Here is a 27677-nt window from a genome sequence, read left to right on the forward strand (position 1 = left end):
GGACCCAGTACGAACAGATAAACACAGGTTATTGATCCATTGACCAGCAGCAGAGCAGGACCCAGTAGGAACAGATAAACACAGGTTATTGATCCATTGACCAGCAGCAGAGCAGGACCCAGTAGGAACAGATAAACACAGGTTATTGATCCATTGACCAGCAGCAGAGCAGGACCCAGGAGGAACAGATAAACACAGGTTATTGATCCATTGACCAGCAGCAGAGCAGGACCCAGTAGGAACAGATAAACACAGGTTATTGATCCATTGACCAGCAGCAGAGCAGGACCCAGTAGGAACAGATAAACACAGGTTATTGATCCATTGACCAGCAGCAGAGCAGGACCCAGTAGGAACAGATAAACACAGGTTATTGATCCATTGACCAGCAGCAGAGCAGGACCCAGTAGGAACAGATAAACACAGGTTATTGATCCATTGACCAGCAGCAGAGCAGGACCCAGGACAACAGATAAACACTGGTTATTGATCCATTGACCAGCAGCAGAGCAGGACCCAGTAGGAACAGATAAACACAGGTTATTGATCCATTGACCAGCAGCAGAGCAGGACCCATTAAGAACAGATAAACACAGGTTATTGATCCATTGACCAGCAGCAGAGCAGGACCCAGTAGGAACAGATAAACACAGGTTATTGATCCATTCACCAGCAGCAGAGCAGGACCCAGGACAACAGATAAACACAGGTTATTGATCCATTGACCAGCAGCAGAGCAGGACCCAGGAGGAACAGATAAACACAGGTTATTGATCCATTGACCAGCAGCAGAGCAGGACCCAGTAGGAACAGATAAACACAGGTTATTGATCCATTGACCAGCAGCAGAGCAGGACCCAGTAGGAACAGATAAACACAGGTTATTGATCCATTGACCAGCAGCAGAGCAGGACCCAGTAGGAACAGATAAACACAGGTTATTGATCCATTGACCAGCAGCAGAGCAGGACCCAGTAGGAACAGATAAACACAGGTTATTGATCCATTGACCAGCAGCAGAGCAGGACCCAGGACAACAGATAAACACTGGTTATTGATCCATTGACCAGCAGCAGAGCAGGACCCAGTAGGAACAGATAAACACAGGTTATTGATCCATTGACCAGCAGCAGAGCAGGACCCATTAAGAACAGATAAACACAGGTTATTGATCCATTGACCAGCAGCAGAGCAGGACCCAGTAGGAACAGATAAACACAGGTTATTGATCCATTCACCAGCAGCAGAGCAGGACCCAGGACAACAGATAAACACTGGTTATTGATCCATTGACCAGCAGCAGAGCAGGACCCAGTAGGAACAGATAAACACAGGTTATTGATCCATTGTTTCTCTGTAAGGAGAGCAGACAGCTACTCATTGTTTTCACTGAGCAGGGAGAACAAGCTGCTGTTGTGGTCAGATCATAGTAGTGAGGAGTCCAGGGAGGCGTGTGTGTGTGTATGCGTGCGTGCGTGCGTGCGTGCGTGCGTGCGTGCGTGCGTGCGTGCGTGCGTGCGTTAGCTACAGCCTTACATTGTTGACCCCATGCAGAGGGCCTGGCTGTGGTCACTGAGGTTCTGGGCTGAAGAGCGATAACAAACTATTTTATTTCAAATCAAACAAATGCATTTTCTGCAGCTTTTACTGAGATTAAACTGGGTTTTTGCTGCCTTGGTAACATAGTCCGGTCTACTACAGTCCTGTATAATTGTGCTGATTGAGGTTGGAGTCAGGCTGGGAGTCTTTGAGGTGAAACAGTGATCCAATGGGGAGTGAGGGAGTAGAAATACCAGAGCTAACTAGGAGACACACCACAGACTCAGAGCAGCTAGCAAAACACAGCAGAGTTCAAACCAACACACTGGGTAAACAGCACCTTCTTCTAAAACACAGGGTATGTAGATACGTGCTATTGCCAATAGTCAAAAGCAGTGTATGGAGAGGCTGATAGGGAACAGGGTGCCGTTCAAAGGGGGCGATCGGGGCCTACCTTGGACAGTGACTCCGGCTGAAGATTTAGCAGATTTGGCCCCAGCGCTGTGTCTGTTGGAGGCCAGACAGGTGTAGCGAGCAGGTTTAGTCACCGTGACGTGTAATACAGACAGGATCACTTCCCCTACTAACGTCTCCTCCACAGAGCCACCCGAAACCTGATGGAATAACACAAGATAGATACACTTTAGAGGACTGTGTGTGAGTGTGTGTGTGTGTGTGTGTGTGTGTGTGTGTGTGTGTGTGTGTGTGTGTGTGTGTGTGTGTGTGTGTGTGTGTGTGTGTGTGTGTGTGTGTGTGTGTGTGTGTGTGTGTGTGTGTGTGCATCAGTGGAGGCTGCTGAGGGGAGGACGGCTCATGATAATGGTAGAAATGGAGCACATGGAAACCATGGAAACCATGTGTTTGATGTATTTGATACCCTTCCACCTACTCCGCTCCAGCCGTTACCACGAGCCCGTCCTCCCCAATTAAGGTGCCACCAACCTCCCCACTGAAACAACGTCGTTGAGGAGACCAGGACATGAATGTGCTCTAACAGGGTCGAGGTAGCCAGTAGTGGGTGTAGTTCTGCTCCAGCCGTTACCACGAGCCCGTCCTCCCCTACTCCGCTCCAGCCGTTACCATGAGCCTGTCCTCCCCAATTAAGGTGCCACCAACCTCCCCACTGAAACAACGTCGTTGAGGAGACCAGGACATGAATGTGCTCTAACAGGGTCGAGGTAGCCAGTAGTGGGTGTAGTTCTGCTCCAGCCGTTACCACGAGCCTGTCCTCCCCCAGTCTGCTCCAGCCATTACCACGAGCCTGTCCTCCCCTACTCCGCTCCAGCCGTTACCACGAGCCTGTCCTCCCCTACTCCGCTCCAGCCGTTACCACGAGCCTCTCCTCCCCTACTCCGCTCCAGCCGTTACCACGAGCCTGTCCTCCCCTACTCCGCTCCAGCCGTTACCATGAGCCCGTCCTCCCCTACTCCGCTCCAGCCGTTACCACGAGCCTGTCCTCCCCTACTCCGCTCCAGCCGTTACCACGAGCCCGTCCTCCACTACTCCTCTCCAGCCGTTACCACGAGCCCGTCCTCCCCTACTCCGCTCCAGCCGTTACCACGAGCCTGTCCTCCCCTACTCCGCTCCAGCCGTTACCACGAGCCCGTCCTCCCCTACTCCGCGCCAGCCGTTACCACGAGCCCGTCCTCCCCAATTAAGGTGGCACCAACCTCCTGTGGTGTGCATGTGCGTGTGATAAAATTAATGTCAATCTTTCTATTGGAACTTTATTGATGTCCAACTGATTGAAATAAAACCTTCTGTCATCACGTGATGCACGTAACGTAACTGTGGTTCTGCTTCCTACGGTATGGATCAAAACAGTGGTTGTAAGAACCCAGTACCCTCTCTGTGATATCAATCAGTTAAAGTGCTGAGTTCAAATGTCTATATTTGATGCGTCGCTCACACGGCTGCTTTTAGACCTGGAGGTCAATCTGACTAAAGGAAATTAATGACTGTTTATAGCAGTGAAAAGCCCAGTGTCCCACAGAGTCATCTAAATCACTAGACCAGGTTAAACAGCCTGGTGTCCCACAGAGTCATCTAAATCACTACACCAGGTTAAAAAGCCTTGTGTCCCACAGAGTCATCTAAATCACTACAGCAGGTTAAAAAGCCTTGTGTCCCACAGAGTCATCTAAATCACTAGACCAGGTTAAAAAGCCCGGTGTCCCACAGAGTCATCTAAATCACTAGACCTGGTTAAAAAGCCCGGTGTCCCACAGAGTGATCTAAATCACTAGACCTGGTTAAAAAGCCCGGTGTCCCACAGTGTCATCTAAATCACTACACCATGTTCAAAAAGCCCGGTGTCCACAGAGTCATCTAAATCACTAGACCAGGTCCAAAAATCCTGATGTCCCACAGAGTCATCTAAATCACTACACCAGGTCCAAAAAGCCCGGTGTCCACAGAGTCATCTAAATCACTACACCATGTTCAAAAAGCCCGGTGTCCACAGAGTCATCTAAATCACTACAGCAGGTCCAAAAAGCCTTGTGTCCCACAGAGTCATCTAAATCACTACACCAGGTTAAAAAGCCTGGTGTCCCACAGAGTCATCTAAATCACTACACCAGGTCCAAAAAGCCTGGTGTCCCACAGAGTCATCTAAATCACTAGACCAGGTTAAAAAGCCTGGTGTCCCACAGAGTCATCTAAATCACTAGACCAGGTTAAAAAGCCTGGTGTCCCACAGTCATCTAAATCACTACACCAGGTTAAACAGCCTGGTGTCCCACAGAGTCATCTAAATCACTAGACCAGGTTAAAAAGCCTGGTGTCCCACAGTCATCTAAATCACTACCCCAGGTCCAAAAAGCCTGGTGTCCCACAGAGTCATCTAAATCACTAGACCAGGTTAAAAGCCTGGTGTCCCACAGAGTCATCTAAATCACTACCCCAGGTCCAAAAAGCCCGGTGTCCCACAGAGTCATCTAAATCACTAGACCAGGTTAAAAAGCCTGGTGTCCCACAGTCATCTAAATCACTACCCCAGGTCCAAAAAGCCTGGTGTCCCACAGAGTCATCTAAATCACTACACCATGTTCAAAAAGCCCGGTGTCCACAGAGTCATCTAAATCACTACAGCAGGTCCAAAAAGCCTTGTGTCCCACAGAGTCATCTAAATCACTACACCAGGTTAAAAAGCCTGGTGTCCCACAGAGTCATCTAAATCACTAGACCAGGTTAAAAAGCCTGGTGTCCCACAGTCATCTAAATCACTACCCCAGGTCCAAAAAGCCTGGTGTCCCACAGAGTCATCTAAATCACTAGACCAGATTAAAAGCCTGGTGTCCCACAGAGTCATCTAAATCACTACCCCAGGTCCAAAAAGCCTGATGTCCCACAGAGTCATCTAAATCACTAGACCAGGTTAAAAAGCCTGGTGTCCCACAGAGTCATCTAAATCACTACCCCAGGTCCAAAAAGCCTGGTGTCCCACAGAGCCATCTAAATCACTAGACCAGGTTAAAAGCCTGGTGTCCCACAGAGTCATCTAAATCACTACCCCAGGTCCAAAAAGCCTGGTGTCCCACAGAGTCATCTAAATCACTAGACCAGGTTAAAAGCCTGGTGTCCCACAGAGTCATCTAAATCACTAGACCTGGTTAAAAAGCCTGGTGTCCCACAGAGTCATCTAAATCACTACACCAGGTCCTCCTAGAGTCAGTTACAGCTACAGCACACTAACTGCTTTCCAGACCTAGCCAAAGACCTAGCCAAAGACCTAGCCAAAGACCTAGCCAAAGACCTAGCCAAAGACCTAGCCAAAGACCTAGCCAAAGACCTAGCCAAAGACCTAGCCAAAGACCTAGCCAAAGACCTAGCCAAAGACCTAGCCAAAGACCTAGCCAAAGACCTAGCCAAAGACCTAGCCAAAGACCTAGCCAAAGACCTAGCCAAAGACCTAGCCAAAGACCAAGCCAAAGACCTAGCCAAAGACCTAGCCAAAGACCTAGCCAAAGACCTAGCCAAAGACCTAGCCAAAGACCTAGCCAAAGACCTAGCCAAAGACCTAGCCAAAGACCTAGCCAAAGCCACATCATGTATTTACAGCATTGTGCATCCCAAATGATACCCTATTCCCTATATAGTGCCCCTATTGGTCCTGGTCAAAAGTAGTACACTGTAAAGGAAATATGGTGCCATTTGGGACGTAGCCATGCTATAAAGACTTAATGTGACTCTGTTTTCCCACGTCTTTATACAGCATGTCTTTCCAGAGGAGCAGCTTCACTACATGGCCGACCGCAACGAGTTAGTATCGGAGTTGCACGGATATAACTACAAAATCTCAGACACGATGGCTTGACAATTACAACAGGCATAGAATATCAGCACATACTGTCCATGAGACATGAATTGAGAGCATACAATGTGAGTGTCAAAATCGTCGAACACAGTGGACCAATGCGCAGCGTGATGAGTGAACATACTTATTTTATTCCACACGAAACAAAACGATAACGTGAAGTCCTTGGTTACAATACAAAACCAACACGGAACAAGATCCCACAAAACACTGTGGAAAACAGGCTGCCTAAGTATGGTTCCCAATCAGAGACAACAAGCAACAGCTGATACTCGTTGCCTCTGATTGAGAACCACCCCGGCCAACACAGAAACACATGAGCTAGATAAATAACCTAGAACACAAAACACATAGAAACAACACACCCTGGCTCAACATAACAGAGTCCCAGAGCCAGGGCGTGACAGTACCCCCCCCAAAGGCGCGGACTGCGACCGCGCCAAACATAAACCGAACAGGGGAGGGCATTCCTCCTTGGAGGCGGTTCCGGCTCCGGGCTTGACCAACACCCTCCGTAGCGCCCCTGGTCCGGTCTGGCCCCGCTGGCTGGAGCTGGACTGGACATCGGTGGAGCGGATTGCTTAGGCTCCGATGTGGAGCAGCTGACCGGTACCTGACCAGGCACCGGTGACCCAGGCACGGGCTGTGCCGGACTGACGACGTGCACCACAGGCTTGGTGCGGGGAGCAGGAACGGGCCGGACCGGGCTGACGACGCACACCACAGGCTTGGTGCGGGGAGCAGGGACGGGCCGAACCGGGCTGACGAAGCGCACTACAGGCTTGGTGCGGGGAGCAGGAACAGGCCGGGCCGGGCTGGCGACGCGCACCATTGGCTTGGTGCGGGGAGCAGGAACAGGCCGGGCCGGGCTGGCGATGCGCAGCATTGGCTTGGTGCGGGGAGCAGGAACAGGCCGGGCCGGGCTGGCAACGCGTACTACAGGCTTGGTACGAGGGACAGGAACAGGCCGGACCGCACTGGGAACACACACCTCTGGCCTTACCCGGGGATCAGGAACGGGCCGGACCGGACTGGCAACACACCTCAGTACCTCTCGCCGTGCCTCTACATTTTCCCTCCCTCTACTCGCCAATGGCTCCCGTAACCCGGTGGCCTTCTCTCCTCGTCCACTAACTCGCCCCTTATCTGCCTCCAGCAGTCCCGTCGTCCACGGTGTGAGCCCCCCCCTAAAAATGTATTGGGTTCATCTCTCCCCCGTGGCTATGGCCTCCATGGCTCTCGCCAGACTCTCCAGCCTCTGCTCCCAAGTCCAACCTCTCTCCTCCTCACGCGGCTTGACCCAGTCGAGGTTGATATCCATTAGAGTCCTCTCTGGCGTTGGCTCCTGGACACGCTGCTTGACCCAGTCGAGGTGGACATCCATTAGATTCACCTCTGGCGTTGGCTCCTGGACACGCTGCTTGGTCCAGTTATGCTGGGATCTTCTGTCACGATCGTCGAACACAGTGTACCAATGCGCAGCGTGATAAGTGAACATACTTTTATTTAAATTCACCACACGAACAAAACGATAACTTGGTTACAATACAAAAAAAAAGTCCTTGGTTACAATACAAAACCAACACGGAACAAGATCCCACAAACACTGTGGAAAACAGGCTGCCTAAGTATGGTTCCCAATCAGAGACAACAAGCAACAGCTGATACTCGTTGCCTCTGATTGAGAACCACCCCGGCCAACACAGAAACACATGAGCTAGATAATCAACCTAGAACACAAAACACATAGAAACAACACACCCTGGCTCAACATAACAGAGTCCCAGAGCCAGGGCGTGACAGTGAGCAGTAAAAAAAAAATGAATATATACACTACCAGCCAAAGGTTTGGACACACCTACTCATTCCAGGGTTTTACTTTATTTGTACTATTTTCTATATTGTACAGTCATGGTCAAACGTTTTGAGAACGACGTTAATACTAATTTTCACAAAGTCTGCTGCCTCAGTTTTGAGGATGGCAATTTGCATATACTCCAGAATGTCATGAAGAGTGATCAGATGAATTGCAATTAATTGCAAAGTCCCTCTTTGCCATGAAAATGAACTTAATCCCAAAAACACATTTCCACTGCATTTCAGCCCTGCCAGAAAAGGACCAGCTGCCATCATGTCAGTGATTCTCTCGTTAACACAGGTGAGAGTGTTGACGAGGACAAGGCTGGAGATCACTCTGTCATGCTGATTGAGTTAGAATAACAGACTGGAAGCTTTAAAAGGAGGGTGGTGCTTGAAATCATTGTTCTTCCTCTGTTAACCATGGTTACCTGCAAGGAAACACGTGCCGTCATCATTGCTTTGCACAAAAAGGGCTTCACAGACAAGGATATTGCTGCTAGTAAGATTGCACCTAAATCAACCATTTATCGGATCATCAAGAACATAAAGGAGAGAGGTTCAATTGTTGTGAAGAAGGCGTCAGGGCGCCCAAGAAAGTCCAGCAAGCGCCAGGACCGTCTCCTAAATTTGATTCAGCTGCGGGATCGGGGCACCACCAGAGCAGAGCTTGCTCAGGAATGGCAGCAGGCAGATGTGAGTGCATCTGCACGCACAGTGAGGCGAAGACTTTTGGAGGATGGCCTGGTGTCAAGAAGGGCAACAAAGAAGCCACTTCTCTCCAGAAAAAACATCAGGGACAGACTGATATTCTGCAAAAGGTACAGGGATTGGACTGCTGAGGACTGGGGTAAAGTCATTTTCTCTGATGAATCCCCTTTCCGATTGTTTGGGGCAGCCGGAAAACACCTTGTCCGGAGAAGACTAGGTGAGCGCTACCATCAGTCCTGTGTCATGCCAACAGTAAAGCATCCTGAGACCATTCATGTGTGGGGTTGCTTCTCAGCCAAGGGAGTGGGCTCACTCACAATTTTGCCTAAGAACACAGCCATGAATAAAGAATGGTACCAACACATCCTCCGAGAGCAACTTCTCCCAACCATCCAAGAACAGTTTGGTGACGACCAATGCCTTTTCCAGCATGATGGAGCACCTTGCCTTAAGGCAAAAGTGATAACTAAGTGGCTCAGGGAACAAAACATCAACATTTTGGGTCCATGGCCAGGAAACTCCCCAGACCTTAATCCCATTGAGAACTTGTGGTCGATCCTCAAGTGGCGGGTGGACAAACAAAAACCCACAAATTCTGACAAACTCCAAGCATTGATTATGCAAGAATGGGCTGCCATCAGTCAGGATGTGGCCCAGAAGTTAATTGACAGCATGCCAGGGCGGATTGCAGAGGTCTTGAAAAAGAAGGGTCAACACTGCAAATATTGACCCTTTGCATAAACTTCATGTAATTGTCAATAAAAGCCTTTGACACTTATGGAATGCTTGTAATTATACTTCAGTATACCATAGTAACATCTGACAAAAATATCTCATAACACTGAAGCAGCAAACTTTGTGAAGATCAATACTTCTCAAAACTTTTGACCACGACTGTAGAATAATAGTGAAGACATCAAAGCTATGAAATAACACATACATAGAATCATGTAGTAACCAAAAAGGTGTTAAACAAATCAAAATATATTTTAGATTTTAGATTCTTCAAAGTACCACCCTTTGCCTTGATGACAGCTTTGCACACTCTTGGCATTCTTTCAACCAGCTTCATGAGGTAGTCACCTGGAATGCATTTCAATTAACAGGTGTGCCTTGGTGGGGTATAGAGAAGATAGCCCTATTTGGTAAAATACCAAGTCCATATTATGGTAAGAACAGCTCAAATAAGCAAAGAGAAACGACAGTCCATCATTACTTTAAGACATGAAGGTCAGTCAATCCGGAACATTTCTTCAAGTGCAGTCGCAAAAACCATCAAGCGCTATGATGAAACTGTCTCTCATGAGGACTGCCACAGGAAAGGAAGACCAAGAGTTACCTCTGCTGCAGAAAATGCAGCCCAAATAAATGCTTCACAGAGTTCAAGTAACAGACACATCTCAACATCAACTGTTCAGAGGAGACTGTGTGAACCAGGCCTTCATGGTCGAACTGCTGCAAAGAAACCACTACTAAAGGACACCAATAAGAAGAAGAGACTTGCTTGGACCAAGAAACATGAGCAATGGACATTAGACCAGTGTAAATCTGTCCTTTGGTCTGATGAGGCCAAATTTGAGATGTGTGGTTCCAAACGCCGTGTCTTTGTGAGACAGAGTAGGTGAACAGATGATCTCCACATGTGTGGTTCCCACCGTGAAGAATGGAGGAGGAGGTGTGATGGTGTGGGGGTGCTTTGCTGGTGACACTGTCTGTGATTTATTTAGAATTCAAGGCACACTTAATCAGCATGGCTACCACAGCATTCTGCAGCGATACGCCATCCCATCTGGTTTGGGCTTATTGGGACTATCATTTGTTTTTCAACAGGACAATGACCCAACACACCTCCAGGCTGTGTAAGGGCTATTTGACCAAGAAGGAGAGTGATGGAGTGCTGCATCAGATGACCTTGCCTCCACAATCACCCGATCTCAACCCAATTGAGATGGTTTGGGATGAGTTGGACCACATAGTGAAGGAAATGCAGCCAACAAGTGCTCAGCATATGTGGGAACTTCTTCAAGACTGTTGGAAAAGCATTCCTCATGAAGCTGGTTGAGAGAATGCCAAGAGTGTGCAAAGGGTTGCTACTTTTAAGAATCTAAAATCTTAAATATATTTTGATTTGTTTAACACTTTTTTGGTTACTACATGATTCCATCTGTGTTATTTCATAGTGTTGATGTCTTCACTATTATTCTACAATGTAGAAAATAGTAAAAAATAAAGAAAAACCCTTGAATGAGTAGGTGTGTCCAAACTTTTGACTGGTACTGTATATATACATAAGTATTATTCAGCGATACAATAGTTATGGACACAGCTATGCTTAGACTGAATGCCTGTCTGTCTGTCTGTCTGTCTGTCTGTCTGTCTGTCTGTCTGTCTGTCTGTCTGTCTGCCTGCCTGCCTGCCTGCCTGCCTGCCTGCCTGCCTGCCTGCCTGCCTGCCTGCCTGCCTGCCTGCCTGCCTGCCTGCCTGCCTGCCTGTCTGTCTGTCTGTCTGTCTGTCTGTCTGTCTGTCTGTCTGTCTGTCTGTCTGTCTGTCTGTCTGTCTGTCTGTCTGTCTGTTTCTCCAGAGACGAGGTCATGTTGTGGAACAGTAGACTACTGTAGCCTTACTGAGTAACATGGTTCCTCGATCACCTTCCTTAAGACCTACCTGATTTCATCTAACTACTTCCGACACACATTTCAGCAGTTCAGCTGCGGAGACCATTAATTATCACCCACAGCCTGTACAGCCTGCAGACTTACAGCATGTCCCAAATGGCACCCTATTCCCTATATATTCCCAGCTTTGGTCAAAAGTAGTGCGCTCCCAGCTAGCACATAATGTTCTGAGAACCATATGTTTCTTAGAGCTTATAATAATAATAATATGCCATTTAGCAGACGCTTTTATCCAAAGCGACTTACAGTCATGCGTGCATACATTTTTTTTGTGTATGGGTGGTCCCGGGGATTGAACCCACTACCTTGGCGTTACAAGCGCCGTGCTCTACCAGCTGAGCTACAGAGGACCAGCTTGGTGAGAGTGTGGTTGTCCTATGGTTATTTAGCATACAACCTTCCCACAACGTTCTGGGAATGGTGCAGGATAGTTGCTTGGCTTTCGAACATTCTTAGCACATTTAAGGAATTTCACAATTTTTTTTACAAAAATCTTGGTATTTCATTACTTTAACAGAACATTTCCTAAAAGTTCCAGCATGGTTACATTTAATTAATTATTATTATTATTATTATTATTAATTAACATTTTGTTAATGTTCTAGGAAGGTTATTCAACTGGATTGAAATTGGGAATGTTCTCAAATAGTTCAGAGAAAATTAAGAAACATTCGTTCTCCTGTGGGAAATTCAGTACATCAACATAACATTTCCTACAGGTTTCGTCATGGTTCTATTTAAAGTAATGTTCTCAAATTGTTCTGAGAGCATTAAGAAAACTTTCCATACCCCACAAGAAAACTTTAGTAATGTTCAGAGAATGTTCTAAGAATGTTATTTAAAAACATATACATTCCGTTCTCAGCCTCAACAAAACTCTCTCAATCCTCTATCTTGTTAAGTGTGTTCAGGTGTTTTGGCCGAGCCCACTAACTGGCCACACCTGATCTAAATGAGTGCTTGTTTCCTTTGAAATGGGGTATGTTTGAATAGTCAAAAATGAACAGCTTTGTATGAGTTAAAAAACATGGCATGCTAGGTCCATCCTGGTGGCGCAGTGGACTAATTACATAGATAGAGAACGGAAGATGATAGGTTTGATGATGTGTCACAATAAAAAAGAAATGGGTTTGCATGATTAATGCCTAAGGAAATTAATTTCCATGTGTCCTATCTCTGCTTCAAAAAAGTAACCCCAAATAAGCTAGCAGTGTTATTAACAGTCTTATTGAAACATTCAGTAAAATGTTTAAGGAAGTTATTCAAAAACCTAAAAATAACAGATTTCTGTTCTCAGAGCATTAATAAAACCTCCCAGGAACCAGAGTAAAACGTTCTCAGAACCTCCATGCAATATAAAAATGAACGTTACCAGAACAGGCACAATTTTCACTTTAGTTCTCAGAACGTTTTAAAAAAAAATCTGTTTTACCAGTCAGGAAACTTACGACTTAATTCCCAAAACCAATCAATCAATCAATCAATTTTATTTTATATAGCCCTTCTTACATCAGCTAATATCTCGAAGTGCTGTACAGAAACCCAGCCTAAAACCCCAAACAGCTAGTAATGCAGGTGTAGAAGCACGGTGGCTAGGAAAAACTCCCTAGAAAGGCGAAAACCTAGGAAGAAACCTAGAGAGGAACCAGGCTATGAGGGGTGGCCAGTCCTCTTCTGGCTGTGCCGGGTGGAGATTATAACAGAACCATGCCAAGATGTTCAAAAATGTTCATAAGTGACAAGCATGGTCAAATAATAATCAGGAATAAATCTCAGTTGGCTTTTCATAGCCGATCATTAAGAGTTGAAAACAGCAGGTCTGGGACAGGTAGGGGTTCCATAACCGCAGGCAGAACAGTTGAAACTGGAATAGCAGCAAGGCCAGGCGGACTGGGGACAGCAAGGAGTCACCACGGCCGGTAGTCCCGACGTATGGTCCTAGGGCTCAGGTCTCTCAGTTGGCTTTTCATAGCCGATCATTAAGAGTTGAAAACAGCAGGTCTGGGACAGGTAGGGGTTTCGTAGCCGCAGGCAGAACAGTTGAAACTGGAATAGCAGCAAGGCCAGGCGGACTGGGGACAGCAAGGTGTCATCATGCCCGGTAGTCCTGACGTATGGTCCTAGGGCTCAGGTTCTCAGAGAGAAAGAGAGAACGAGAGAATTAGAGAGAGCATACTTAAATTCACACAGGACACTGGATAAGACAGGAGAAGTACTCCAGGTATAACCAACTAACCCCAGCCCCCCGACACATAAACTACTGCAGCATAAATACTGGAGGCTGAGACAGGAGCGGTCCGGAGACACTGTGGCCCCATCCGAAGAAACCCCCAGACAGGGCCAAACAGGAAGGATATAACCCCACCCACTCCGCCAAAGCACAGCCCCCGCACCACTAGAGGGATATCCCCAACCACCAACTTACAATCCTGAGACAAGGCCGAGTATAGCCCACAGAGGTCTCCACCACAGCACAAACCAAGGGGGGGGCGCCAACCCAGACAGGAAGATCACGTCAGTAACTCAACCCACTCAAGTGACGCACCCCTCCCAGGGACGGCATGAAAGAGCACCAGCAAGCCAGTGACTCAGCCCCTGCAACAGGGTTAGAGGCAGAGAACCCCAGTGGAGAGGGGAACCGGCCTGGCAGAGACAGCGAGGGCTGTTCGTTGCTCCAGCCTTTCCGTTCACCTTCACACTCCTGGGCCAGACTACACTCAATCATATGACCTACTGAAGAGATAAGTCTTCAGTAAAGACTTAAAGGTTGAGACCGAGTCTGCGTCTCTCACATGGGTAGGCAGACTGTTCCATAAAAATGGAGATCTATAGGAGAAAGCCCTGCCTCCCGCTGTTTGCTTAGAAATTCTAGGGACAATTAGGAGGCCTGCGTCTTGTGACCGTAGCGTACGTATTGGTATGTACGGCAGGACCAACTCGGAAAGATAGGTAGGAGCAAGCCCATGTAACGCTTTATAGGTTAACAGTAAAACCTTGAAATCAGCCCTTGCCTTAACAGGAAGCCAGTGTAGGGAAGCTAGCACTGGAGTAATATGATCAAATTTCTTGGTTCTAGTCAGGATTCTAGCAGCCGTATTTAGCACTAACTGAAGTTTATTTAGTGCTTTATCCGGGTAGCCGGAAAATAGAGCATTGCAGTAGTCTAACCTAGAAGTAACAAATGCATGGATTAATTTTTCTGCATCATTTTTGGACAGAAAATTTCTGATTTTTGCAATGTTACGTAGATGGAAAAAAGCTGTCCTTGAAACAGTCTTGATATGTTCGTCAAAAGAGAGATCAGGGTCAAGAGTAACGCCGAGGTCCTTCACAGTTTTATTTGAGACGACTTTACAACCATCAAGATGAATTGTCAGATTTAACAGAAGATCTCTTTGTTTCTTGGGACCTAGAACAAGCATCTCTGTTTTGTCCGAGTTTAAAAGTAAAAAGTTTTCAGCCATCCACTTCCTTATGTCTGAAACACAGGCTTCTAGCGAGGGCAATTTTGGGGCTTCACCATGTTTCATTGAAATGTACAGCTGTGTGTCATCCGCATAGCAGTGAAAGTTAACATTATGTTTTCGAATAACATCCCCAAGAGGTAAAATATATAGTGAAAACAATAGTGGTCCTAAAACGGAACCTTGAGGAACACCGAAATGTACAGTTGATTTGTCGGAGGACAGACCATTCACAGAGACAAACTGATATCTTTCCGACAGGTAGGATCTAAACCAGGCCAGAACTTGTCCGTGTAGACCAATTTGGGTTTCCAGTCTCTCCAAAAGAATGTGGTGATCGATGGTGTCAAAGACGAATGGGAAACCAAAAACTTAAGTTCCCACAACTTCCAAGGAACCAAATGTGCTAGCTGGGGGTATAGGGTGTTATTCGGTATGCAGCCTGGGTCTTGGCTTTGGGTATAGGGTGTTATTTGGGATGCAGCCTGGGTCTTGAGCTGCATGTGGCTGCACAGCCACTGCACTGGAGCTAAGCCACATGTCATGTTAAGTTTAACGCTAACAAACTAGACCACCAAACTTTTGAACAAATACCAAAATGTGCAATTACAGTATTACAGCTAACCCAGCAAACAAATTTGGGTTCCCAGAAAGTTGTGGGAAAGTTGCTATTCAAATAACCAAACAAAAACCCTTAAGGGAACGTTATGGGAACATTTTGTACTAGCCGGGAAGATTTCAAATGAGGGTTTTCAACTCATCACTGACCACATGTCTGTAGAGTGTGACTAATGAACACAATAACTGCAACATCATTATTGACCAAAGATGTGATCCAAAAAGCATCAAACCCCACGGTGCAATGCTTTTTGCCAGAGCCCTCCCAGCTAACACCTTTGGTTCCTTGGAAGTTGTGGGAAAGTACGTTTTTTGTTTCTTTTTGGTTCTCGGAAGAGAGCCATACGTTTCCTGACCGGTAAAACTGAACGTTTTTTAAAAGTTCTGAGAACTAAAGTAAAAATGTCTCATTTTCTGTGAATGTTAATTTGTAGGTTGCAGAGAGGTTCTGAGAACGTTTTACTGTGGTTCCCTGAAAGTTTTCCTGGGTACTTTTATTAACGCTCTGAGAACATTCTCTAAATGCTGTGAATGTTCTGAATAAAATGTAAAGATTATTCTGAGTTTTTTTAATAACAAAAGTTTCACTGAATGTTTCAATAAGACTTTTAATAGCACTGCTAGCTTATGTTAACTATTTTGAACTCTAAGCACAGATAGGACACATGGAATTTCATTTGCTTAGGCACTAATAATGCAAACACATTTTTCCTCGGAAAAAAACAAGGTCGAATCATGACGTCAGTGATCTTCAGGTCAGAGCTCTAGAAAGAGGACTGACTTGGAATTCCGAGTTGGATGACCTTTCAAAACTTATTTTCCCAGTTGGAGCTCGTTTTTTTCAGAGTTCCCAGTTGTCTTGAACTCACTGAAGTCTGAGATTTTCAAGTTCAGAGTTTCCAGTTGTTCTGAACGCGACAGAAGTCATGCTGGATTGACAGCATGAACAATGTATTCAACCGTTTCTGGCCCATGGCATGTGAATGTTTATCTTTTTAAGCTTGGAGAAAAGGCCCTTAAACCCAGACTTGGACCACACACCCACTCTACTGAATAGCAGGCTAGTGATTGCTTTGCAATGCTTGCAGTTAGCCACTGATTCCTTCCAAACCACTCATTGTTGAATTTGTGATTTCCATCTTGTTGTGTGTAATGTTTATGTCCAATGGCCGATGAGCACCGATACGTTTTATCTATAATTTCTCTTTATATGACAAGGATTGAAAAGGATTTGACAGTAGATTGTCGACGTGATTCTTGATGATGACTGCTAGCTTGCTAGCTAAGATGTTGAAAGTATGATGTTGACATGATCAGTCCAATCATAGCTACGGTAGATATAACGTGATTTGACGTCATTTTATCTGTGGCCAATGACCTTGAGCCTTCTTGGATGGGCACTTCTAATGTAACTCCATGGCAGCACCGAAGGGGCTTGACTTTCCTAGCTCTCCCTGTAGATTGTGCGGTGACGTAGTGTCCCTATGAGTGAGAGAACACTACCAACTCCTACGCTCCGTATTTTCCGCTGGCTGTCCCACCACCACAGAAAGCACTGAGCTAGGCTGAAACACCTGCATGTTGGAGCTGCCTTTACTCAGCTAGGCTGAAACACCTGCATGTTGGAGCTGCCTTACTCAGCTAGGCTGAAACACCTGCATTTTGGAGCTGCCAAACTCAAGAAAGCAAAAATAGAGACCATGTTTGTTTGCGGCATTATTAAGTCAATGATATTTGTATTTACATTGTTTGCAAACTGATTTGTGACACGTATTAATGCTAAAATAACATGCAAAACAGGCAAGCCCCCCCCCCCCAAAAAAAATAATATATATAATTATTTATTTTGCTAAACAGGTGGGGCTCAAAACAGGTGGGGCTCTGCCCTGAATGACGTGTCGCAACGGCCCATTTCAAAGGAAACAAGCACTCCATTAAGATCAGGTGTTTCCTGAACACAAGATAGAGGATAGAGAGAGTTTGGTTGACCCTGTGAACAGAATGTATATTTTTTTAAATACAATTCTTAAAACGTTCATTGAACGTTACATTACTAACGGTTTCTTGTGATTTTTATGGAAATTGTTCTTAATGTTCTGAGAACATTACTTTAAACAGAACCATGAGGAAACCTGCAGAAAATGTTATGCTGAAGTATTGAAATTCCCACAGAAGAACGTTGTTTCTTATGTGCTAGCTAGGCTGAGAGTCCTGGTCAAAATGAGTGCACTATGAAGGGAATACTGAAAATGATAACTGCAGCGTCAAGTCTCTGAATCTATTGTAGAATGTTTTCAATATTAGTCATCTCTGTAAATCTCACCAGCCAATCAGATAACCATTGCTCTTATCATTCTCAATTAACATTGTTCTGTCAATACTTTAATGTTGTCGGGGGATATCTGATGTATCTCCATGATCTCCAGTGCTCCAAATGAGAATTCCTCTTCTTTTTCTATCCCTGATCTAGTTGAGGCCATCAAAGAGTCCTCTCTGACGTCCTAAAGGCCCCGTCCACACCGAGGGATACTTTGGGATTTTGGCAATGATGCCCTTTATCTACGTTCCCAGAGTCAGATGAACTCGTGGATACCATTTTTATGTCTCTGCGTGCAGTTTGAAGAAAGTTGCTAACTAGCGCTAGCGCAATTGCTAACTAGTGTTAGCGCAATGACTGGAAGTCTATGGCTATCTGCTAGCATGCTAGCAGATACCCATAGACTTCCAGTCATTGTGCTAACGCTAGTTAGCATTTGCTGGTGAAACTACCTCTAACATACCTCTTACTGGACACAGAGACATAAAAATGGTATCCACGAGTTCATCTGACTCCGGGGAAGTAGATAAAGGGCCTCATTGCCAAAATCCCCAAGTATCCCTCGGTGTGGACGGGGCCTTTGGGACGTCAGAGAGAACTCTTTAAAATGAACAGCTTTGGAGTAACAGAGAGGACTGATCTTTTATGGGACTAATGTGCTGTTTGACATTTACACTGAACTCTACCGAGGACCCCCACTTTGAGGTGGCCGAGGCTGTGCCTGATCAGATCTGGGCCCGTATTCCAAAAGCGTCTCAGAGCAGGAGTGCTGGTCTAGGATCAGTTTAGCCTTTTAGATCATAATGAATCAGATTATATGGAGAGAGAGGACTTGATCCTAGTCTGAGATGCTTTAGGAATACGGGCCCAGATCTCTTAGATTGTGGGCTGGCCGAGGCTGTGCCTGCTGAAATCCGCCAAACCCTTTGCCTTTATGTATCCAGACAGGGAAGAGGAAGTAGAAAGAGCTGTGTATCCAGACAGTAGTACTCACGGTATTCCCGTCCTCCAGCCATGTGATGGTGGGGATAGGGTTCCCTGTGGCGTTGCACTCCAGAGAGACCTCACTCCCGAAGGTCACTCTCTTATCCTTAGGGACCCTGAGGATACGGGCTGGGGCTGGAGGGAGCATCAAAACATAACAGTATGAAACATCACAACGCACTGGTCCTTCATTACATGAGTTATATGCTGAACAAGGCTGCTTTAAAATCGTTTTGTAGTCTTCTGTTGTGGGTCCACAAGCCTTACTTGGACATACCCTATATCTCTATGGTGACTGGTTGAGAGAACGCTCTAGGACTTACCCTGTACTTCTATGGGGACAGGTTTGGAGGAGGACTTACCCTGTACTTCTATGGTGATTGGTTTGGAGAACGCTCTAGGACTTACCCTGTACTTCTATGGGGACTGGTTTGGAGGAGGACTTAACCTGCACTTCTAAGGTGACTGTTTGAGAGGACACTCTCAGACTTATCTTGTATTATAGGGTGACTGGTTTGAAAAACACTGCAGGACTTACCCTGTACTTCTATGGTGACTGGTTTGGAGGAGGACTTACCCTGTACTTCTATGGTGACTGGTTTGGAGAACGCTCTAGGACTTACCCTGTACTTCTATGGGGACTGGTTTGGAGAACGCTCTAGGACTTACCCTGTACTTCTATGGTGACTGGTTTGGAGAACGCTCTAGGACTTATCCTGAACTTCTATGGGGACTGGTTTAGAGGAGGACTTACCCTGTACTTCTATGGTGACTGGTTTGGAGAACGCTCTAGGACTTATCCTGAACTTCTATGGGGACTGGTTTAGAGGAGGACTTACCCTGTACTTCTATGGAGACTGGTTTGGAGAAGGCGATCCCGAAGCTGTTCTTGGCCACACAGCGGTACTGTCCTGCGTCTTCCTTCTTGATGTTATGGATCTTCAGAGCGCCGTAATCCAGAATCGTGATCCGATCACTCACCTGTTCAGAGTATTGATTATGAGAGTGAATTGTGTGTCTGAGATCAAAAGCTGTTATCTCTATTCTGTTGGAGGCTTCTGTTTGGGAGATCCCCTTGGTTCCTGTATCAATTCAATGGGTTGCGTAGTCTAGCACCTCCTATTGGTCTGTCAGAATTGTCATTATTTGAATTTCTATTTGAAAATAATAGGTACCGTTATAAGAGCATCGTCTTTGATCCAGGAGATGTCTGGTTTGGGGTTTCCTAGCGTCACACAGGGCAACACGGCCTTGGATTCAATCAGGAACGTCATGTTGGTGGGGTGTCTTTTTATCTGAGGCTCTGGAAGAAGAACATAGTTGCTGATTAATCATTCTCCCTAATACTGTTTGGATGAGAACAATCTGAAGCATTGAAGGCAGCTTAGTTCACTGGCGTAAAATCAGCAAGCTTGACATACTGAAGAGTTCACACCAGTGTGATTGACAAGAACAATCAGATTGAGCAAGACTCTGTTAAACATACTTCAAACTCATGATCATTGGTCAATTCTCGCCTAGCAAAGTGATCAGTTGAAATATGTGAGACTCCCTGGTTTAGACTTTAGAGGTCCTGTGCAGGCTATTATTAGAAATCTAGAACAATCTCTTCTAGAACACTGTATGGAACAGAGGAACAGTTTGAACAAACACATCAGGTCGAGTCTCAAATGACACCCTATTCCCTATATAGAGGACTACTGTTAACCCCCTATTTTGTATTTTGTTGTGCATATTTCCCCCTATAGTTGACGTCCGTGCCTCTGCGGCAATCTAATTAGCTTTATAAAAAAATCCCCATCAAAATCTGTCTGTTTAAGCTAGAGATATCTTTTTTTTGTTGTTGCATGGGCAGTGTCTCAATCCATTGGCGGATATGGTGTGACAAATAACATTTGAGTACTCTAGTGCCCACATTTTTTTAATCAGAGCACTACTTTGGTTAATAGAGTGCCATTGGGGACTCTAGAGATATCTGTTCTAACCAGGTACCCTCTGAACACTCTAGAGATATCTGTTCTAACCAGGTACCCTCTGAACACTCTAGAGATATCTGTTCTAACCAGGTACCCTCTGAACACTCTAGAGATATCTGTTCTAACCAGGTACCCTCTGAACACTCTAGAGATATCTGTTCTAACCAGGTACCCTCTGAACACTCTAGAGATATCTGTTCTAACCAGGTACCCTCTGAACACTCTAGAGATATCTGTTCTAACCAGGTACCCTCTGAACACTCTAGAGATATCTGTTCTAACCAGGTACCCTCTGAACACTCTAGAGATATCTGTTCTAACCAGGTACCCTCTGAACACATCTAGAGATATCTGTTCTAACCAGGGACCCTCTGAACACTCTAGAGATATCTGTTCTAACCAGGTACCCTCTGAACACTCTAGAGATATCTGTTCTAACCAGGTACCCTCTGAACACATCTAGAGATATCTGTTCTAACCAGGGACCCTCTGAACACTCTAGAGATATCTGTTCTAACCAGGTACCCTCTGAACACTCTAGAGATATCTGTTCTAACCAGGGACCCTCTGAACACTCTAGAGATATCTGTTCTAACCAGGTACCCTCTGAACACTCTAGAGATATCTGTTCTAACCAGGTACCTTCTGAACACTCTAGAGATATCTGTTCTAACCAGGTACCCTCTGAACACATCTAGAGATATCTGTTCTAACCAGGTACCCTCTGAACACATCTAGAGATATCTGTTCTAACCAGGTACCCTCTGAACACTCTAGAGATATCTGTTCTAACCAGGTACCCTCTGAACACTCTAGAGATATCTGTTCTAACCAGGTACCCTCTGAACACTCTAGAGATATCTGTTCTAACCAGGTACCCTCTGAACACTCTAGAGATATCTGTTCTAACCAGGTACCCTCTGAACACATCTAGAGATATCTGTTCTAACCAGGTACCCTCTGAACACTCTAGAGATATCTGTTCTAACCAGGTACCCTCTGAACACTCTAGAGATATCTGTTCTAACCAGGTACCCTCTGAACACTCTAGAGATATCTGTTCTAACCAGGTACCCTCTGAACACTCTAGAGATATCTGTTCTAACCAGGTACCCTCTGAACACTCTAGAGATATCTGTTCTAACCAGGTACCCTCTGAACACTCTAGAGATATCTGTTCTAACCAGGTACCCTCTGAACACTCTAGATATATCTGTTCTAACCAGGTACCCTCTGAACACTCTAGAGATATCTGTTCTAACCAGGTACCCTCTGAACACTCTAGAGATATCTGTTCTAACCAGGTACCCTCTGAACACTCTAGAGATATCTGTTCTAACCAGGTACCCTCTGAACACTCTAGAGATATCTGTTCTAACCAGGTACCCTCTGAACACTCTAGAGATATCTGTTCTAACCAGGTACCCTCTGAACACTCTAGAGATATCTGTTCTAACCAGGTACCCTCTGAACACTCTAGAGATATCTGTTCTAACCAGGTACCCTCTGAACACTCTAGAGATATCTGTTCTAACCAGGTACCCTCTGAACACTCTAGAGATATCTGTTCTAACCAGGTACCCTCTGAACACTCTAGAGATATCTGTTCTAACCAGGTACCCTCTGAACACTCTAGAGATATCTGTTCTAACCAGGTACCCTCTGAACACATCGACAACAGTCACCCACGAAGCAGCGTTACCCAGAACACTGGACCCCTTGGGACATGTGGAAGAAGCGCACATACTCATTTTAAGCTGCAAGGCTCCGCAGCTCTTGGCCGGCTCTCCGATGCCATTGTTAGCAACACAGCAGTACTCCCCGTTATCAGAATCTCTGACGTTCGGGATCAACAGCATCTGGCCATTCTCCCTGGTAGTGTAGCGGGAGTCATAGTATCTGGATAAAACAGGAAACAGAATCATAGTATCTGGATAAAACAGGAAACAGAATCATAGTATCTGGATAAAACAGGAAACAGAATCATAGTATCTGGATAAAACAGGAAACAGAATCATAGTATCTGGATAAAACAGGAAACAGAATCATAGTATCTGGATAAAATAGGAAACAGAATCATAGTATCTGGATAAAACAGGAAACAGAATCATAGTATCTGGAGAGCATTAGGGAATGAATAGACATTAACCATTGTAATCATAGTCATAGTATCTGGATAAAACTGAGACATAAAGCTGTGACCTGAACGAATTAAACTTCTCTAAAACCCACCAAAAGCCTCTGTAATGACCGATCATACAATTTCAAGTCTGTTTAAATGACTCAAATGTACCAGACAAGGTTGTCTAATGTTGTCAATTTTGTTGAATGCTCTTACGGGATTGGGTGGTTATTCCGCGTCCACGTGATGTCAGCTGGCGGTCGGGAGTCGACTTCACAGATGAACGTGGCGTTGTGATCCAACAGGATGTCCAAGGTCTCCAGCAGGGTCGTGATGCGAGGAGCTGCGGACGGAACACAAGACATTAAGCTACATTAAGTAACATGACATTACTCTGTCTGACATGACATTACTCTGTCTGACATGGCATTACTCTGTCTGACATGACATTACTCTGTCTGACATGACATTACTCTGTCTGACATGACATTACTCTGTCTGACAAGGCATTACTCTGTCTGACATGACATTACTCTGTCTGACATGACATTACTCTGTCTGACATGACATTACTCTGTCTGACATGACATTACTCTGTCTGACATTACATTACTCTGTCTGACATGACATTACTCTGTCTGACATGGCATTACTCTGTCTGACATGACATTACTCTGTCTGACATGACATTACTCTGTCTGACATGGCATTACTCTGTCTGACATGACATTACTCTGTCTGACATTACATTACTCTGTCTGACATGGCATTACTCTGTCTGACATGACATTACTCTGTCTGACATGACATTACTCTGTCTGACATGACATTACTCTGTCTGACATGACATTACTCTGTCTGACATGACATTACTCTGTCTGACATGGCATTACTCTGTCTGACATGGCATTACTCTGTCTGACATGACATTACTCTGTCTGACATGGCATTACTCTGTCTGACATGGCATTACTCTGTCTGACATGGCATTACTCTGTCTGACATGACATTACTCTGTCTGACATTACATTACTCTGTCTGACATGGCATTACTCCGTCTCCAGCAGGGTCGTGCGCGTGGCTGTTTAAATTGGTTAAATTCCATTGCATTTGCATATCACTTTTACTGTTTAGGAGCCTTGGGCAGAAGAGCTTATAACGACTGCAATGATGGTAGCTAGATATCTCCTCTGTACCCTACTATCTCCTCTGTACCCTACTATCTCCTCTGTACCCTACTATCTCCTCTGTACCCTACTATCTCCTCTGTACCCTACTATCTCCTCTGTACCCTACTATCTCCTCTGTATCCTACTATCTCCTCTGTACCCTACTATCTCCTCTGTACCCTACTATCGTCTCTGTACCCTACTATCTCCTCTGTATCCTACTATCTCCTATGTACCCTACTATATCCTCTGTACACTACTATCTCCTCTATACAATGATACCACACTCACAGCTGGATGCAGTGTTCTAGCCAAATGTTTCCCAGTCATTCTGTAACAGTCTTGCTTCTGTCCCTCTCCTCACCCCAACCTTGGTTCTAACCAGGTACCCTCTGAACACATCGACAACAGTCACCCACGAAGCAGCGTTACCTTTCGCTCCACAAAAGCCACAGCACTTGCAGAGCAAGGGACACAACTACTTCAAGGTCTCAGAGTGAGTGACGTCACTGATTGAAACGTTACTAGTGCGCACCGCTAACTAGCTAGCCATTTCACACCGGTTATCATTGCATTGACACAATCCCATTTGGCCAACACAGACGGTTCACATTTGGCCAACACAGACGGTTCACATTTGGGCAACACAGACAGTTCACATTTGGCCAACACAGACGGTTCACATTTGGCCAACACAGACAGTTCACATTTGGCCAACACAGACGGTTCACATTTGGCCAACACAGACAGTTCACATTTGGCCAACACAGACGGTTCACATTTGGCCAACACAGACGGTTCACATTTGGCCAACACAGACGGTTCACATTTGGCCAACACAGACGGTTCACATTTGGCCAACACAGACGGTTCACATTTGGCCAACACAGACGGTTCCCATTTGGCCAACACAGACGGTTCACATTTGGCCAACACAGACGGTTCACATTTGGCTCACAGAGACTGTTGTCAATGGGCAAAATATAGCCTTGGCCTACCATTGGTGCTGCATTGTAGGACTGAATCATTTAAATATCTTTAGTGGAGGTGTGTTTCTTTAGTAACTGGATGTGAGGATGGGGATTGATACTTGAACAAGCTAAATGTAGTATGCAGATCGGACGCATTGCTGTTGATCCAGCCTCAGTAGCTTAGGGCAGCCTATGGAGGACTTGATATGACATCAACAATATTTCTAAATAGGATGGGGTCAGAAGCATGATATCATAAATCTCTTCTCTCTTTCCATGGCGCTCTGTGCACACGTAGGCCTACATGTCTTTACGCAGAACATTCACACATCTATACAAAATACTAGACTCCTGTCAATTGTATCGTTGCATGTGTTTGAGGCAGATTCTCAAAATCCGCCGTTGGTATAGCATTATGGGAGGACTGAAACGTTTTGTAATCGGACGAGGGGCGCTCAATGAAAATGGGAATGGATTGCCTACGTGAAGAAGTTAATTTAAGTATGCAGGTATGTGAATTGTGAATAGTTGTCTAATGGCCAGTATAAAAAAAGATGCACCTATGTGATGCTGCTAAACCAGGCTTGATTAAGGGAGGGGAGGCAATGATGGGTTTTTAATCACATTAAACGAAATGGGGGAAACCAATAGTTTTTGTAATGTTTCTAATTTGAGAAAAGGCGCATCTCTCTTCCATGGTCAGAGCTAGATAGGCTGTGCTTCCACTCTCACAATCCATGCCATTATCAAATGCGTTATCGTTAAGACCTCTTAAAACTCCCCATTAGCTCTGCATGAAATTGACACCTTTGAGTTTGTTTTTAAAGACACACCTCAAATATTGCCACCCCTCCCACCTCAGCACAAGCGAGGTGATGTTAGACAGGTGAATTGCCGAACCTGGCGTTAGGGCTGGAAAATGCCAGTGTGCCAGTTTTTACATGATGAAATTGCTATATAACGTGCTGATGAGCCCACAGAGAGATGCTTCAGTCAGGAATGCTCCCGATGACCTCACATAGGGTCAGAGAGAGAGAGAGAGAGAGAGAGAGGGGGAGAGAGAGAGAGAGAGAGAGAGAGAGGGAGAGATGGAGAGAGAGAGAGAGAGAGAGAGAGGGAGAGAGTGAGAGAGAGAGAGAGAGAGAGAGAGAGAGAGAGAGTGTTCCAAAAAAGGTCCAGTTGCCAGGACCACAAATACAAATTCCATCTAGACACCGTTGCCCTAGAGCACACAAAAAACTATACATACCTCGGCCTAAACATCAGCGCCACAGGTAACTTCCACAAAGCTGTGAACGATCTGAGAGACAAGGCAAGAAGGGCCTTCTATGCCATCAAAAGGAACATAAAATTTGACATACCAATTAGGATCTGGCTAAAAATACTTGAATCAGTTATAGAACCCATTGCCCTTTATGGTTCTGAGGTCTGGGGTCCGCTCACCAACCAAGAATTCACAAAATGGGACAAACACCAAATTGAGACTCTGCATGCAGAATTCTGCAAAAACATCCTCCGTGTACAACGTAAAACACCAAATAATGCATGCAGAGCAGAATTAGGCCAATACCCGCTAATTATCAAAATCCAGAAAAGAGCCGTTAAATTCTATAACCACTTAAAAGGAAGCGATTCCCAAACCTTCCATAACAAAGCCATCACCTACAGAGAGATGAACTTGGAGAAGAGTCCCCTAAGTAAGCTTGTCCTGGGGCTCTGTTCACAAACACAAACAGACCCCACACAGCCCCAGGACAACAACAACAACAACACAACTAGACCCAACCAAATCATGAGAAAACAAAAAAATAATTACTTGACACATTGGAAAGAACAAACAAAAAAACAGAGCAAACTAGAATGCTATTTGGCCCTAAACAGAGAGTACACAGTGGCAGAATACTTGACCACTGTGACTGACCCAAACTTAAGGAAAGCTTTGACTATGTACAGACTCAGTGAGCATAGCCTTGCTATTGAGAAAGGCCGCCGTAGGCAGACCTGGCTCTCAAGAGAAGACAGGCTATGTGCACACTGCCCACAAAATGAGGTGGAAACTGAGCTGCACTTCCTAACCTCCTGCCAAATGTATGACCATATTAGAGACACATATTTCCCTCAGATTACAGCGATCCACAAAGAATTCGAAAACAAACCCAATTTTGATAAACTCCCTTATCTACTGGGTGAAAAACCACAGTGTGCCATCACAGCTGCAAGATTTGTGACCTGTTGCCACAAGAAAAGGGCAACCAGTGAAGAACAAACACCATTGTAAATACAACCCATATTTATGTTTATTTATTTTCCCATTTGTACTTTAACTATTTGCACATTGTTACAACACTGTATATATACATAATATGACATTTGAAATGTCTTTATTCTTTTGAAACTTCTGAGTGTAATGTTTACTGTTAATATTTATTTCACTTTTGTTTACTATCTACTTCACTTGCTTTGGCAATGTTAAGACACGTTTCCCATGCCAATAAAGCCCTTAAATTGAAATTGAAATTGAAATTGAATTGAGAGAGAGAGAGAGAGAGAGAGAGAGAGAGAGAGAGAGAGAGAGAGAGAGAGAGAGAGAGAGAGAGAGAGAGAGAGAGAGAGAGAGAGAGAGAGAGAGAGAGAGAGAGAGAGAGAGAGCGAGAGAGAGAGAGAGAGAGAGAGAGAGAGAGAAGAGAGACCAGAAGAATGTGGCTATCTGATGGTCTCAGTGCCAGAGAGCCAGAGAGCATGACCCAATGGAACAATGTGATGTCAACAGAGGACCTACCAGTTGACATGAATAGGAGAGCTATGGCTTGCCATCATCTGGCACGTTGCCATAAGCAAATAAGCAACAGAACCAGGATTCGTATGATGCTTCAAAGTTTGAAACGTCACAAAATCAAACATTGAACTTCTTTATCTTCTGATTATCTTCTTCTGATATCTTCTGGTTTGCAATAGT

General features: G+C 45.3%; 1 pseudogene across 1 annotated transcript in view; it reads right to left on the bottom strand.

Annotated features, from left to right (window-relative positions):
* Positions 1 to 27677, bottom strand: part of LOC311127551 (muscle, skeletal receptor tyrosine protein kinase-like) — a 78548-nt pseudogene that overhangs the window by 25390 nt on the left and 25481 nt on the right. The window contains exons 2-7 of the transcript in view: positions 22798 to 22924; positions 22207 to 22358; positions 19659 to 19786; positions 19323 to 19464; positions 18494 to 18618; positions 1994 to 2153 (exon numbers count right to left, since the gene is read on the bottom strand). The product of the transcript in view is annotated as a muscle, skeletal receptor tyrosine protein kinase-like (transcript). The remainder of the gene's footprint in view (positions 1 to 1993; positions 2154 to 18493; positions 18619 to 19322; positions 19465 to 19658; positions 19787 to 22206; positions 22359 to 22797; positions 22925 to 27677) is intronic.

This window comes from Coregonus lavaretus (assembly GCF_964263955.1).
Source record: "Coregonus lavaretus genome assembly, chromosome: 4".
Lineage (NCBI taxonomy): Eukaryota > Metazoa > Chordata > Actinopteri > Salmoniformes > Salmonidae > Coregonus > Coregonus lavaretus.